Source organism: Oncorhynchus masou, chromosome 29 (assembly GCF_036934945.1).
Source record: "Oncorhynchus masou masou isolate Uvic2021 chromosome 29, UVic_Omas_1.1, whole genome shotgun sequence".
Taxonomy (NCBI): Eukaryota; Metazoa; Chordata; class Actinopteri; order Salmoniformes; family Salmonidae; genus Oncorhynchus; species Oncorhynchus masou.
Window position 1 is genome coordinate 65,170,783 of NC_088240.1, and position 14,464 is coordinate 65,185,246.

General features: G+C 42.2%; 1 pseudogene; it reads left to right on the plus strand.

The window, feature by feature from the left end:
- The first annotated feature begins 157 nt into the window (after nt 1-157).
- LOC135519690 (N-acetylglucosamine-1-phosphodiester alpha-N-acetylglucosaminidase-like) lies at nt 158-13,934 on the plus strand (annotated as a pseudogene).
- The last annotated feature ends 530 nt before the right edge of the window (nt 13,935-14,464 follow it).

Here is a 14,464-nt window from a genome sequence, read left to right on the forward strand (position 1 = left end):
TTCAACCACTCCACAAATGTCTTGTTAACACACTAGTTTTGGCAAGTCTGCTAGGCAGCCGTCATACCGTTCCTGATGCGTTCTGTCTCCTAAAGGTGAACTTACTTTGGTACAAAAAGTGCAAATCAATCACAGAACAGCAAAGGACCTTGTGAAGATGCTGGAGGAAACGGGTACAAAAGTATCTATATCCACAGTAAAACGAGTCATATATCGACTAACCTGAAAGGATACTCAGCAAGGAAGAAGCCATAAAAACACCTCCATGAAAAAGCCAGACTACGGTTTGCAACTCTACATGGGGACAAAGATTGTACATTTTGGAGAAATGTCCTCTTGTCTGATGAAACAAAAATAGAACTGTTTGGCCATAATGACCATCATTATGTTTGGAGGAAAAAGGGGGAGGCTTGCAAGCCAAAGAACCACATCCCAACCGTGAAGCACAGGGGTGGCAGCATCATGGTGTGGGGGTGCTTTGCTGCAGGATGAACTGGTGCACTTCACAAAATAGATGGCATCATGACGTAGGAAAAGTATGTGGATATATTGAAGCAACATCTCAAGACATCAGTCAGGAAGTTAAAGCTTTGTCTCAAATGGACCTTCCAAATGAACAATGACCCCAAGCATACTTCCAAAATTGTGGCAAAATGGCTTAAGGACAACAAATTCAATTTATTGGAGTGGCCATCACAAAGCCCTGACCTCAATCCTATAGAAAATGTGTGGGCAGAACTGTAAAAGTGTGTTCGAGCAAGGAGGCCAACCAACCTGACTCAGTTACACCAGCTCTGTCAGGAGGAATGGGCCAAAATTCACTGACTTTATTGTGGGAAGCTTGTGGAAGGCTACTCAAAATTATTGACCCAAGTTAAACAATTTAAAGGCAATGCTACCAAATACTAATTGAGTGTATGTAAACTTCTGACCCACTGGGAATGTGGTGAAAGAAATAAAAGCTGAAAACATTCTCCCTGCTATTATTCTGACACTTCACATTCTTAAAATAAAGTGATCCTAACTGACCTAAGACAGGGAATTTTTACTTGGATTAAATGTTAGGAATTGTGAAAACTGAGTTTAAATGTATTTGGCTAAGGTGTATGTAAACTTCTGACTTCAACTGTACATTGTACTTGTCATTGCTAATGTGAAATATGAGCATTTTTTTTATGCTTGAAATAACTCATCCCATATTCTTTACAAACGTTATATAATCTAAAGTACACATGTAATTTCATTGAGGCAGAGATGTTTCTTCTCAGCATTTATGCACAACTCATCTTGAAGGTTCCGGCAGTTGCATTTCATCAACACTAGAGGACAGTGTTGTATAGTCCTGTGCTTGTATCTCAAATTATGTAAATCAAATCCTCGTAATCGATTCTCAACTCAAGTTTGTCTGGTTTTACAGACCCTGTCTTTACTTTGTTACTACAACCTCACCAGCGTTTCTCTCATCTTATCAAGTAGCATAAGCTGCCATATGTTGTCTAATGGTATAGAAGACCCATTCTCATTGAAAAGCAAGTCCAGGACGCAGGTGATGTGGTCTATGTGCCCTATTTATATGCTTTCCGTTTTAGGTACATTTTTACGTCTTTCAGTTTTGTACACCAAGCTTCAAATGGCTAAAAATACAAGATTTTTGGTTATGGAAAATATATTTCACAGCGGTTTAAATGGTACAATGATACTATACTTGCTTGTTTTATTACTGAAACTGAAATAAGGTGCGATTTCTGCGTAGTGCATCTTTATCAACACTTATCATGAGCGTTGAGACGTACCAAGGATGGTTGGAAGTGGCCCGAGGCTTTTTCTTATTTTTTTTTCTTCACATAACTAACAATCTATGGACACGTTTACCCACTGATAATAAGTCAATTGTTTGTGAGATTAAAGTGTTTTGGACATAACTCAAATGTGTGACGGGTGCTTTTACTTTACAGTTTTGTTGCAGATCTTGATTTCTTTGAATGCAGTTTGTCTATTTTGCTTAACGTTTAATGCAATATGAATTCAAGATAAGTGTATCATGAGTAAATAAAGTTGAAACAACCAGGTATTTGCTCTTCAGTCCCTCATTGGATGATGACCTATCTCCGTACTCCTACGGCCATAACCATGGACCCTCACACTCCCACCGTCATGTCCGAGACCGCCAGCCAGTTGTCCATGGCAACGTCGCCCACCAGCAACCACACTGGGGTGCCCGAGGCTGAGTCCAAAGTCTTCATCTCTGACGTCCCTGGCACAACCCGATGGGTCACAGGTCAGTGGAGGAAATATACATTTTGAAAATACCCCTACAATTACCCCATTTGAATTCTTCATGGCAAAATGTACTATTTTTTTTGTTTGTTTCCATATCTATTCAACAGTTTTAAACACCATACCATTACAATTTTAGGCTTTTGTCATGAAAAGATTTCCTCCCTGCCACAGGTCACATTGCAGTGGTCCACGACCCACTGAGGACGGTGTCTGTGCTGGAGCCCAGGGGGTGCGGGGTGAACCAGCGGGAGGCGGTGGAGGAAACGGCTAACGCCGCCAGGTGTCTCTATGCCCAGAATGGAGGGTTCTTTGGTACTAGGACTGGGAAGTGTTTGGGGAATGTAGTCAGTGACGGGGTGCAAGTGAGGGACAGCTGAGGGGAGCAGAATGCCCAGTTTGGCATCAGGAGGGACGGTACACTGTTTTTTGGGTAAGAGCTGCCGGTCTTGTAAAATTTCCTTCTCAATCTCTCTCTACTCAATTTGAGCTCCATTTGTGGTTGTAATATCTAACATAAATTTGCACTTCATGACTTTTTCTAGACAAATGGTGTCAAGGCTTGTAGTTGAGGTTGTGGAACACGGATCCTGTAATCATAAAATATGAAGTTCTTATGTTTATGACCCTATCGCATAATATGACGTCTACTTTGGAACATAACCAATTAGATTAGAACGGGACTCCCTGCTCCCTGGAGAAGTGTTGTGTTGACCTGTCAGTCATTCTGTGTAGACTAATGGCTCTAACATGGAATGTTCTTGTTACCCAGATAAGGGTGTTTACGTTCAGGCACGTTTGATGGGAAAAATAAGAGCAGTGAAAAAAGCAGTGGTCCCTGAACCAATAAAACCAGCCACCTGGAACAGACGGCTGCTTGGTTGTTGTGGCGTGGCTGATGTAATACTGTATGGGCAGACTCACCAAAGCATTCAATGTGTCCAATGTGCCCCCACATCTCACCCCCCATAGATTTTTCATAGACCAGAGCCTGAGGGCTGTCAACACTAAGATATTTAACTGTCACAAACTGTAGTATAAACATTTCTTGTGGAAGCCAACAAAGCTAGCCAGGCGAAAAAATAAATAAAAAGAATTTAACCTTTATTTAACTAGGCAAGTCAGCTAAGAACAAATTCTTACTTTCAATAACGGCCTAGGAACAGTGGGTTAACTGCCTGTTCAGGGGCTGAACAATAGATTTGTACCTTGTCAGCTCGGGGATTTGAACTTGCAACCTTTCAGTTACTCGTCCAACGCTCTAACCACTAGACTACCCTGCCTGTTCCACATAGACAGACGGACCGCAGAGGGTAAAAATGTAAAAGAGATGGGGGGGGGGGGGAGTGGAAAGAGGATTGTGGGAGACAAAGGGAATACAGTGGGAGGAAGAGAAAATGCGTGGTCAAAGTGAAACAATGCAGGTTTGATAGGAGACAGAAGTGGGGTCATTTAGGCATATGAAAGGAGATAGGGCTAAGTAATAAGGCTCTGATCAATTCTATTGATCTGGCTTTCTCTGCACCGGTGCAATGAACAAATGACCTCATTGACCTAGAGATTCATGAGTTTGTTAAAGAAATGGCTTTGAAAAGACCACAAGGGGACATGTCTGTTCATGTCCATGGCCTCTCCACTCAATATCAGGCCATATAAAGTCAAAAAATTGTATCTAGTCAGCACAGTCTCTCAGTGCATATCAGACCAACCACTGACCTTCTCCAATGAATTTACCTTATTTTTCACACAATCGACATTGCTTCAGAAATCCTTATGGATTTGTTTTGCATTAAATGCATGCACCTTTCTCCTATATGGCCTTATGGTACTGTACTACTAGTGGTGTTGTACCAACTGTTCATTCCTCTCTAGCATGATTCTTTGGGAGATGGCACATTTTCTGAAAGGTCAGGGGGTCATCAACGCCATCAACCTGGATGGGGGTGGTTCCTCCACTTACGTGGCAAATGGCTCATTGACCAGCTACCCCTCAGACCACTGGTAAGCCAAACAGAGAGCTTAGGTCACATGTTCATTGCAATAACATTACAAGGTTTATGTAGCTGCTTTTTGTGACTTTTATTTTAGTCAAATGTTGCTGTTTGACACACTGCAATTTCTATTCATGATATTCATTCTCTCACCTGCTTTCTTTGTCTCCATGTTCCCCATCTCGTCTATCGGTTCCCTCCTTCAGTGTCTCAGACCCCATGTGGTGCTGCCCTCGGCGGGTCTCCACCACCCTGTGTGTCTGCCAGGCTGAGGACTGCAGCGGTCACGGGATGTACATCGATGGGCACTGCCAATGCCAGGAGGGCTGGAGTGGGACTGGCTGTGACAACCTGGTGTGCGAACCGTCCGCCTGCGGTGCCCACGGTGTCTGTACACAGGGTGAGTGATGACTGGTGAGGAGTGGGTACAGTTGTTCTCTCTTGTGTTCTGAACAAGCTCTGAGGTCACAATGAAATGCCTCTTGCCTCTTTCTTTATCTATTCTTTCTCCTCTTTCTTATCTCATCTCTCTCCTGGTGCAGATGGCTGTGCGTGTGATGCTGGATGGAGAGGGGAGAACTGCGGCCAAGGTAATCAGCCGCTCTCTCTCTCTTTCTGGCTTGGTTTGTTTACACAACAAGTCAGTAATTTCCCCTGGTGTGAAACATGTTGCTTGTCCCCAGGACCCTATGATTTGTGAAGAATGTGCTCTGTCGAGCTTTGGCAATTACGGTTGGAAGTTATAACGTCCACATTCCAGGGCAGTGCTTTAACACCTCTTAGACCTCACATTTTCTTTCACTCACTGCACCTTCTCCCAACCCCATGGTCCTATAATACACTCTTTACCTTCCTGACCAAACCTGTATCCTACCTAAAACTTTATACAGTGAGGTCATGTCCTCATATCCTGTAATACTCCCTCCAAAATCTACAGTATCTGACCGTCCACCGATAACAGCTTACTTGTGTCTTAACTTATTTTATCTCTCTCTAAGTGTGTGATTTGGGTTTCTATGGTGACGGCTGCACTAACGGGGGCTCGTGTGAACCTGTTTACGGTGGCTGCAGCTGGCCCCATTGGTTTCCATGGTGAATTCTGTGAACAAGGTGTGTTTATACATGGGTGTGTGTACTGCTAGTAGTGTGGCAGGATAAGTGTGTAACTCTGCTTGATTGGTGTACACCTAACAACCTTTTATGATCCTCCAAAGCAAATTCGTAATCCCCTCTCAATCTCTAATTTCTCTTTCCCATTCCCCGACATTCCCTCACCTGTTTCGATAATGGCACCTTGGCGCACTTCCAATGTTATGCCTTATTCCCAGTCTCACAAGAATAACGGTGATCAACAAAAGCTTTCCCAGTGGTCCGGCTAGAACATTCCCTCTCTGTACGAGTTTTGCCAATAGTCTCGCTTCAAATCTCTGAATGAACAGCTGGAATGCATTAGCCCTAATAGGCTAAGCCTACGTTACATCACTTCCTTGGTCCTCTGATGACCAAATCCTGGACTGAATACCTTTTGCTTTGGAGATTAAATGACGCTTTTGTTGAAGTCGTATTGTCTGTCAGAGCCTTTTCACTCTTCATGTACATCATTGCTGTAGTTCCCATGTATTATGGACTAGTTATACGTATATGTGACAATTACATATGGTGAACAGTATCTTCAAATCCCTTAGAAGGTCTAGGAAACCAAAACATTGGTACTAACCCCTGATGTTGCAAGCTAGAGCAGTGGTTTACAGGAAGGACGTTTCTTAACTTTAAAGCTTTATTGTATTTTCCAGTGACATCTCATTCTGTTTCCTTGGTGTCTCTTACACATTACTTCCTGTGTTCCCCTCCCCACACAGTGGTATGAGGCCACCCGTAACACCCGCGCCTGCTCTGAGCACTATTAGTTGCAGTAACTAAACAGATCACAACATACTGCATAAAGAGGTTACAAGCCTCTTCATGATGTCTGCACCTCAATCTCTAAAGAGTACTAATAGTTTCATAGTTGTCATCCTGTAAAGTGTCTTGCACAGTATGTGGACCACTTCATTCAAAGCCTCCTAGCATAGGTTTTCTGTTTTATTGGTTCCACATCATTACATGGTACAGACATTCAGGATATGTTTCAGTTGGCTGTATGTAGTCTCGGGCTGCCCCCAACAACAACAAAAATATTGTTTGACCGACGTTGTCTGTACCTTCGACCAATCGATTGGTTCGATATTTTTAAACGTGTATTTTTCCATATAGACACATCCTATGTATTTTGATAAAATCAACTGTATGCATTGAGCTTGTCTGACACTTTAAGCTCACTGTTTGATTAAATAAGACGCAAATGACTCTAGAGGGAGCCAGAGATCTAGATAACCAGAAGAAAAACCTTAACCTGCCCAACCATCCCTCTCCTGATGGCTTTTTCAGATTTTGCCATTGTTCTCCTGAAGGTGCCGGTAATAGGCTGCACGAGGAGTCGGCAACCTTTTTTTCATGTGGAATGCCAATTTATCTTACCATATCTACCGATCTGTTTGCCAGTTATGGTTTTCATATGCACTTTTATAATAACGTTTTATTTCAATCATTGTCAGGTGGTTAATCAAAATTATATCTAAATTAAAATGATACAAACCTTAAAAGTATCTTCTATTTCCATTGGTCAACTATGTAAAAAATAGCCTACATAAAGCCAACAAATAAAAACATTGCAGCCTGCCGGTAGAAAATATCCTACAAAATGATACTGGCTATGCATGGCCTTTCTGCAATGAACTTGAAACATTGTATTAATTTTGGTCTGGTCTGAAGCTTGCTCTAGCAAACTTGCAACATTGTATAAAATATTCTGGGCCCTCTGTTTCAGGCTCCTGTGAGCTCTGGACAGACACAGCTGTAGGCTATTTGCGCAAGTGATAGGAAGCAGTACTTGACTTGGGCAGGAGCTCACTGGAGCTGAGTACCGACACCTCAAATTTCCTACTGCTTGAGCTCCAGCACCCAGAATGAGACCAGGACCTATTTCAGTCCAAGTCAACCACTGATGAGAAGTAATCGTGTAGGCCTATTCAATGACGTTTCCACTGGATCAGAGAATGACATTTTTCCATTCACACTGAGTTGTATTCAGAAGGGAGAGAGCTGGAAAGATTTTTCAAATATATTGAGGGACTACAGTCATTCTCAATGCATGTAAAAAATACTTTGTTTGCTTGCTGTTCGAGGTGAAAACATTACTTTGAGAAGCTCCACAGCTCCACAGCTTAACCACCACAGTGGTGGTTAAGCCAATCAGAAATACTATCAGATCCCCAAATGGGCACATTTATATGCCTAAAGTTGTCCGCAGGCCAGGTAGCCTATAGGTCTACTTCTAAGCATAATCAGGTGCACGTCCTTACTCAACATTGACAGGAGCGCTCCAAACAAAAGACAGTGACTAAATTGACAGAACTCGTAAATGGGTTGAAATAAACCAAAACTTGTTCCTCACAAGTGTTGCATAGGTTGTGCGCTCTGCAAACAATGTGTCCACTCTGACAATGAGAACGCTAAAAGGAATAATATGTTGAATGCATCAACAGAAATGACCGTAGCCGAACAAACATTGTAGATTGGCAATTAATGGCAAATGTACAAATGGTGATCTATGTAATGAGAAATTGATATACACTAACAATCAAACACAAATGATTCACACAATGAAGTTATGAAACAATGAATGTGCACAAATTGGTGGAAGAGTGCATTCTGTAGAGAGAAGCGCATCTGGGTGCTTCGTGGTCAAGCCGAAGTCTGCATTGGCCATGCAGTGTTTACGGAGATACGGCCTCTGCAGAAGTCAGGGCATTCATACTACTTCCACTTCGCGGTGAGTTTGTGTTTAGACAGGATGTAACGCTCCCATCAACCGTCAACCAATCATGTCAATGTGGAGCTATACAGAGCCCTCCACATTGTTACATTTGTCAGGTACGTGGCCTCTGCGTGCCCTCCGGAGGCACCGTAAATTGCCTCACACCCTCCATACGGAGTCTCCGACCACATTTTCGGATCAAACATAAATTGACTTAGTCTAAGCCACCTTTTAGTCTAGTCTTAGTCGACCAACAGCCTGTCGACTAATTGGGTCAGCCCTAATGTAGTCGTCCTGTGTGTCTAGTGTTGTGTTTTTTTGTTGTAGTACAAATCAGGAAGGTTTATCTCTGAGATGATCTCAACTGTCCCAGCACACCCAGACCCATTTCCCTTCCACGTATTACCTCATTTCATCTCTTCCCCTCTCTTGTTCCTGTCTGTCATTTTACCTCCCTCCTTGTTCGTTACTTGTTGGCCTTGCTTTCTCAATTCAAAGGGCTTTATTGGCATGGGAAACATGTTAACATTGCCAAAGAAAGTGAAATAGATCATCAAAAATAAACACTGAACATTACACTCTCAAAAGTTCCAAAGGAATAGACATTTCAAATGTCATATGGCCACATACAGTTGAAACGATGTGCACATTTGGTGAAGTACAAAAGGGATAATTAAATATGGGTTGTATTTACAATGGTGTTTGTTCTTCACTGGTTGCCCTTTTCTTGTGGAAACGGATCACCAATCTTGCTGCTGTGATGACACACTGGTATTTCACCCAATAGATTTGAGAGTTTATCAAAATTGGATTTGTTTTCACATTTTTGGTTTGTCTGTGTAATCTGAGGGAAATATGTGTCTATGGCCATACATTTGGCAGGAGGTTAGGAAGTGCAGCTCAGTTTCCACTTCATTTTGTGGGAAGTGTGCACATAGCCTGTCTTCTCTTGAGAGCCAGGTTAGCCTGGAAGACTGGAATCAGTGCAGACTGGAATCTCACTCCTCAGCACACCACAATGCTTATCTCAGTGCATCACACAGAGATAGTGGATCACACTATCTCTGCTATTTACTCTAGTTCTATGTTGGTGGTGTTTTTATATGTGGGGTTGGAACATATCAACGCAACACTACACTGACTCATTCCCTCTTGACTTTCTCGTGTGTTATAACTCACCCCCTCCCGCAGTCCTTCATCCCATGTCCTCTAAGGTTGATCGCCCCTTTCTGTCTCAATGTAGCCCAGCACAGTGCTCCTTATCAGGATGATGAGCTGACTGGCCCTCACCATCTACTGACTGCCTGGCTGCCACTCACAGCACACGTGCAGGAGTTTAAAATATTTAGACCCCTGTGAAAGAGGTGGGGGGCTTAGTCTGGTCATGTTGGGATGTATGTCACAAACTAGAGTAACCCTAAAAAATCCCCAGTCCTCTACATATGTATATGTCAAGTTTAATTTCTTAATAGCTTGTTTACACTAGTATGTAAATGTACAGTGCCTTCAGAAAGTATTCATACCCCTTAACTTATTCCATATTTTGTTGTTATAGCCTGACTTCAAACAGGATTGAATATATTTTTTGGGGTGACCCATCTACACCCAATCCCCCATAATGGCAAAGTGAAAACTTGTTTTTAGACATTTTTGCAAAAAATGTTTTTGTTAAATAAGTACTCACACCTGTGAGTCAATACTTTGTAGAAGCATCTTAGTCTCTAAGCTTTCCACACCTGGATTGTACAACATTTGCCATTTTAATTTCAAAAGTGTAAATCAGCCACATTCACGGTCTTCTTCATAAGCAACTCCTGTGTAGAATTGGCATTGTGTTTTAGGTTATTGTCCTGTTGAAAGGAGAATTCATCTTCCAAGTGGCGCTGCAGTCTAAGACACTGTGTCTCAGTGCAAGAGGTGTCACTACAGTCCCTGGTTCAAATCAAGGGTGTATCACATCTGGCTGTGATTGGGAGTCCCATAGGGTGGCGTGTAATTGGTCCACTGGTTTGGCCAGAGCAGGCTGTAATTGAAAATAAGAATTTTTTTCTTAACTGACTTGCCTAGTTTAATTGAAAAAATATATCTCACTCTACCGGTCAAAAGTTTTAGAACTTCTACTCATTCAAGGGCTTTCCATTATTTGTACTATTTTCTACATTGTAGAATAATAGTGAAGACATCAAAACTATGAAAAAACACATACGGAATCATGTAGTAACCAAAAGTGCCACACAAATCAAAATATATTTGAGATGCTTCAAATAGCCACCCTTTGCCTTGACATCTTTGTACACTCTTGGCATTCTCTCAACCAGCTTCATCTGGAATGCTTTTCCAATCGTCTTGAAGGAGTTCCCACATATGCTGAGCACTTGTTGGCTGCTTTTCCTTCACTCTGTTGTCCAACTCATCAATCTCAACTTGGTTGAGGTCGGGGGATTTTGGAGGCCAGGTCATCTGATGCAGCTCTCCTTCTTGGTAAAATTGCCCTTACAATGCCAGGAGGTGTGTCATTGTCCTGTTGAAAAACAAATGATAGTCCCATTAAGGCCAAACCAGATGGGATGGAGTATCGCTTTGGTAGCCTTGCTGGTTAAGTGTGTCTTGAAGTCGAAATAAATCAGTGTCACCAGCAAAGCACCATCACACCATAACACCTCCTCCCATGCTTTACTGTGGTAAAATACACATGCGGAGATCGTCCGTTCACCCACACCGCGTTTCACAAAGACACAGCGGTTGGAACCAAAAATCTCCCATTTGGACTCCAGACCAAAGGACAGATTTTCACCAGTAATGTCCATTGCTCGTGTTTATTGGCCCAAGCAAGTCTCTTCTTCTTATTTGTGTCCTTTAGTAGTGGTTTATTTGCAGCAATTTGACCATGAAGCCCTGATTCACAGTCTCCTTTGAACACTTGATGTTGAGATGTCTGTTACTTGAACTCTGTGAAGCATTTATTTGGGCTGCAATTTCTGAGGCTGGTAAGTCTAATGAATGTAACCTCTGCGGCAGAGGTAACTCTGGGTCTTCCATTCCTTTGGCGGTCCTCATGGCGCTTGACGGTTTTTGCGACTTCACTTGAAATTTTACGCACTGACTGACCTTCATGTCTTAAAGTAATGATGGGACTGTCATTTCTCTTTGCTTATTTGAGCTGGACTTGGTATTTTACCAAATAGGGCTATCTTCTATATACCCCCCTTGTCACAACACAACTGATTGGCTCAAATGCATTGAGAAGGAAAGAAATTCCACAAATGACATTTTAACAAGGCAGCTGTTAATTGAAATGCATTCCAGGTGACCACCTCATGAAGCTGGTTGAGAGAAAGCTTTTCGCACTCTTGGCAGTCAAGGCAAAGGCTGGCTATTTTGAAGAATCTCAAATATAAAATATATTTTGAATTAACACTTATTTTTGGTTACTACATGATTTCGTATGTGTTACTTCATACTTTTGATGTCTTCACTTTTCTACAATGTAGAAAATAATAAAAAGATAAAGAAAAACCCTTGAATGAGTAGGAGATCTAAAACTTTTGACTGATATTTGAGAAAGAAAATTGTCTGGTGGAAAGCAGGGTTTTGCCTGTGCTAAGCTCCATTCTGTTTATTTTTATTTTTATCATGGACAAGTCCCCCAGTCCTTAACTATTACAAGCATACCATTAAATTCATGCAGCCACATGTATGCTTAAATGGAGTGGGGCTCAATGTGTTGTATTGGATTTGCCCCAAACAACTATATTCAATACAAAAGTTAATTGCTTTTCCACATATTCTGCAGTATTTCTTCAGTGCCATGTTGCAAACAGGATGCATGTTTTGGAATATTTTTATTCTGTACAGGCTTCATTCTTCTCACTCTGTCATTTAGGTTAGTATAGTGGAGTAACTATAATGTTGTTGATCCATCCTCAGTTTTCTCCTATCACAGCCATTCAACTCAACTGTGTTTTAAAGTCACCATTCGCCTCATGGTGAAATTCCTTAGCGGTTTCCTTCCTCTCCGGTAACTTAGGAAGGCACCTGTATATTTGTAGACTGGGTGTTTTGATACGCAATCCAAAGTATAATTAATAGCTTCACCATGCTCAATGGGATATTCAATATGTACCTACCAATAGGTGCCCTTTGCGAGGCATTAGAAAACCTCTCCGGTCTTTGTGGGTGAATCTGTTTGAAATTCACTGCTCAACTGAGGGACCAATTATCTGTATGTGTTGAGGTAGTCATTCAAAAATCATGTTAAACACTTATTGCACAGTGAGTCCATGCAACGTATGTGACTTGTTAAGCAAATCTTTACTACTGACCTTTAGGTTTGCCATAACAAAGGGGTCAAATAATTATTGACTCAAGACATTTCAGGTTTTCATTTTAAATTTGTAACAATTTCAAGAAGCGTCATTTCACTTTGAAATGGTGTGTGTAGGCCAGTGACCATCTAATTGTCATCCATTTTAAATTCAGGCTGTAACACAGCACTGTGTAAAATGTTAAGTGGCTTGTATTTGCCTGAGGCCATGTCGAGGAATAACAAATTGTCGCATTTGTACTTTGATGGCTGTTTTTTCTTTTACATCCTCTTTGCATTTTAGTCATTTTCTCTGTCCTCCATTTAAGCTGAGAGTCACAGCTAGTGCATTCAAACAAGGAAGCTGAAGTGACCATCTATAGTTGGTATGATAATGTGAGCATCATAGTGGTGTGTGAGGATGAGACTTTAGACATGGAGAGTGGTTTCTGTAATTGCTGTTTATACTGTTTCCACAGCTGGCCATTGTCTTGCTAATCAGATGTTTGCAACATGGAGAGAGGAGGAGACACACAAATCCAAGCTTTATCTCTGAGTAAGTGCCAAAGGTCAAATCAGCTGAACCCCCTCCCTGCTGTTAACCACCTACAAATCAATCTAACTGCCCTCCTCGCATGCACAGCCACGCTCCCTCCTTTGAATCCCTCTGTCGCTCTCCTATTGTAAATCAATGCAGATGACCATTGTGCAAAACACAACCATGCTATTTTTCACAGCTTGGCTCTGACAGAAATTCATAGTCATTTAATCAATCATATGTTATGCCTCGATGGTGTGACTAACAGCGTGTCCACTGCTATGTTTGATGTTCTAATATTTGAATGGACAAACAGTGCAGGGGCCATATGCATTTAACCCCTTACATTTCATACGCTAGGGAGGGATTGATTTGAGTTGCTATGGTTTCTGCCAAATGCTCTGTGGAGGGGTTTTCTCCACAATTGGAGTGGGAGGTTCAAGTTTGTTTATTCATTGCTCATCTTTCTCTGCCTTATCGCTCTTCAATTCCTCCTCCCGTTTTCACTCATCGTCCTACAAATGTTCCTTTTTGGGGAACATATCAATGAATCCTCTTCTGATAATGATAATAAAAGTGGTTTGGATTTGGATTGAATATGTACATTTTCCAAGCACTCTGCATGCAGCAAATACACCACTTCCAATGCTTAGCGCCCGCCGTTTTCCATTTCCCATCTCCCCTGTTCTCGCTTCTCATCCCTCATCTCTCCCCAGGCAGCACTTGCTCATCGTCACTGGCCTGTTGACCTTTCTGCGGTTGGCCAGCCTGGTGGGTCACCTGATCAAGATGTGTCGGGGTCCGCGGCTCACCAACCCGGCCGTGTGGACAACTCCTACGTTTCTCCGACAGAGATCAATGGTGGTGTGTGCGGTTCAGGGGTTCGAGGGAAAGGGTCGCAGCCCAACAGAGGAGTATTCGAGATGGAGGACTGACTCCCAGGATGAACTGTGGTCGTGTGCACGCTGAGGGAGGGTGATGGGGGATGGGTAGGAGTGAGCCTACCCTGTTAGGACTGTCTGGAGAAGCTCTCTCTAACATACTGTAAAGAGGGGAGAAAGGTTTAGATAGAGAATGGGTTGCAATCAATAAAGGAGAGGAAGAGATGGAGCCAGGGATAGAGAAGGGCATGAAGAGGTCAGGGAGGGAGGGAGGGAGTGCGGAGGGAGGGAGGGAGGGAGTGCGGAGGGAGGGAGAGCTGACAAGGCCCTCGGATGTTTCACACTCTATCCCTATTTGAAAGAGGGCTATTTGTATTTTCCCTCCGGCTCGTCACTCACCATCTCGTTATCCAGAGTGGATGTAAAGAAAGAGAAAACAGCCTGAAAAGAAGGGCATAAAGTAAAAGGAGGAAGAAAATAACTTATTTCACCCTTTGTACTTTTTTATACTAAATTACTTTTATTGTCCTCCACTATAGATTTTTCTAAGTGACAAAAAAGAAACAATATGCCAACATATTTGATTGTGTCTAATATCAACAGTAGACCGTTTGTTTA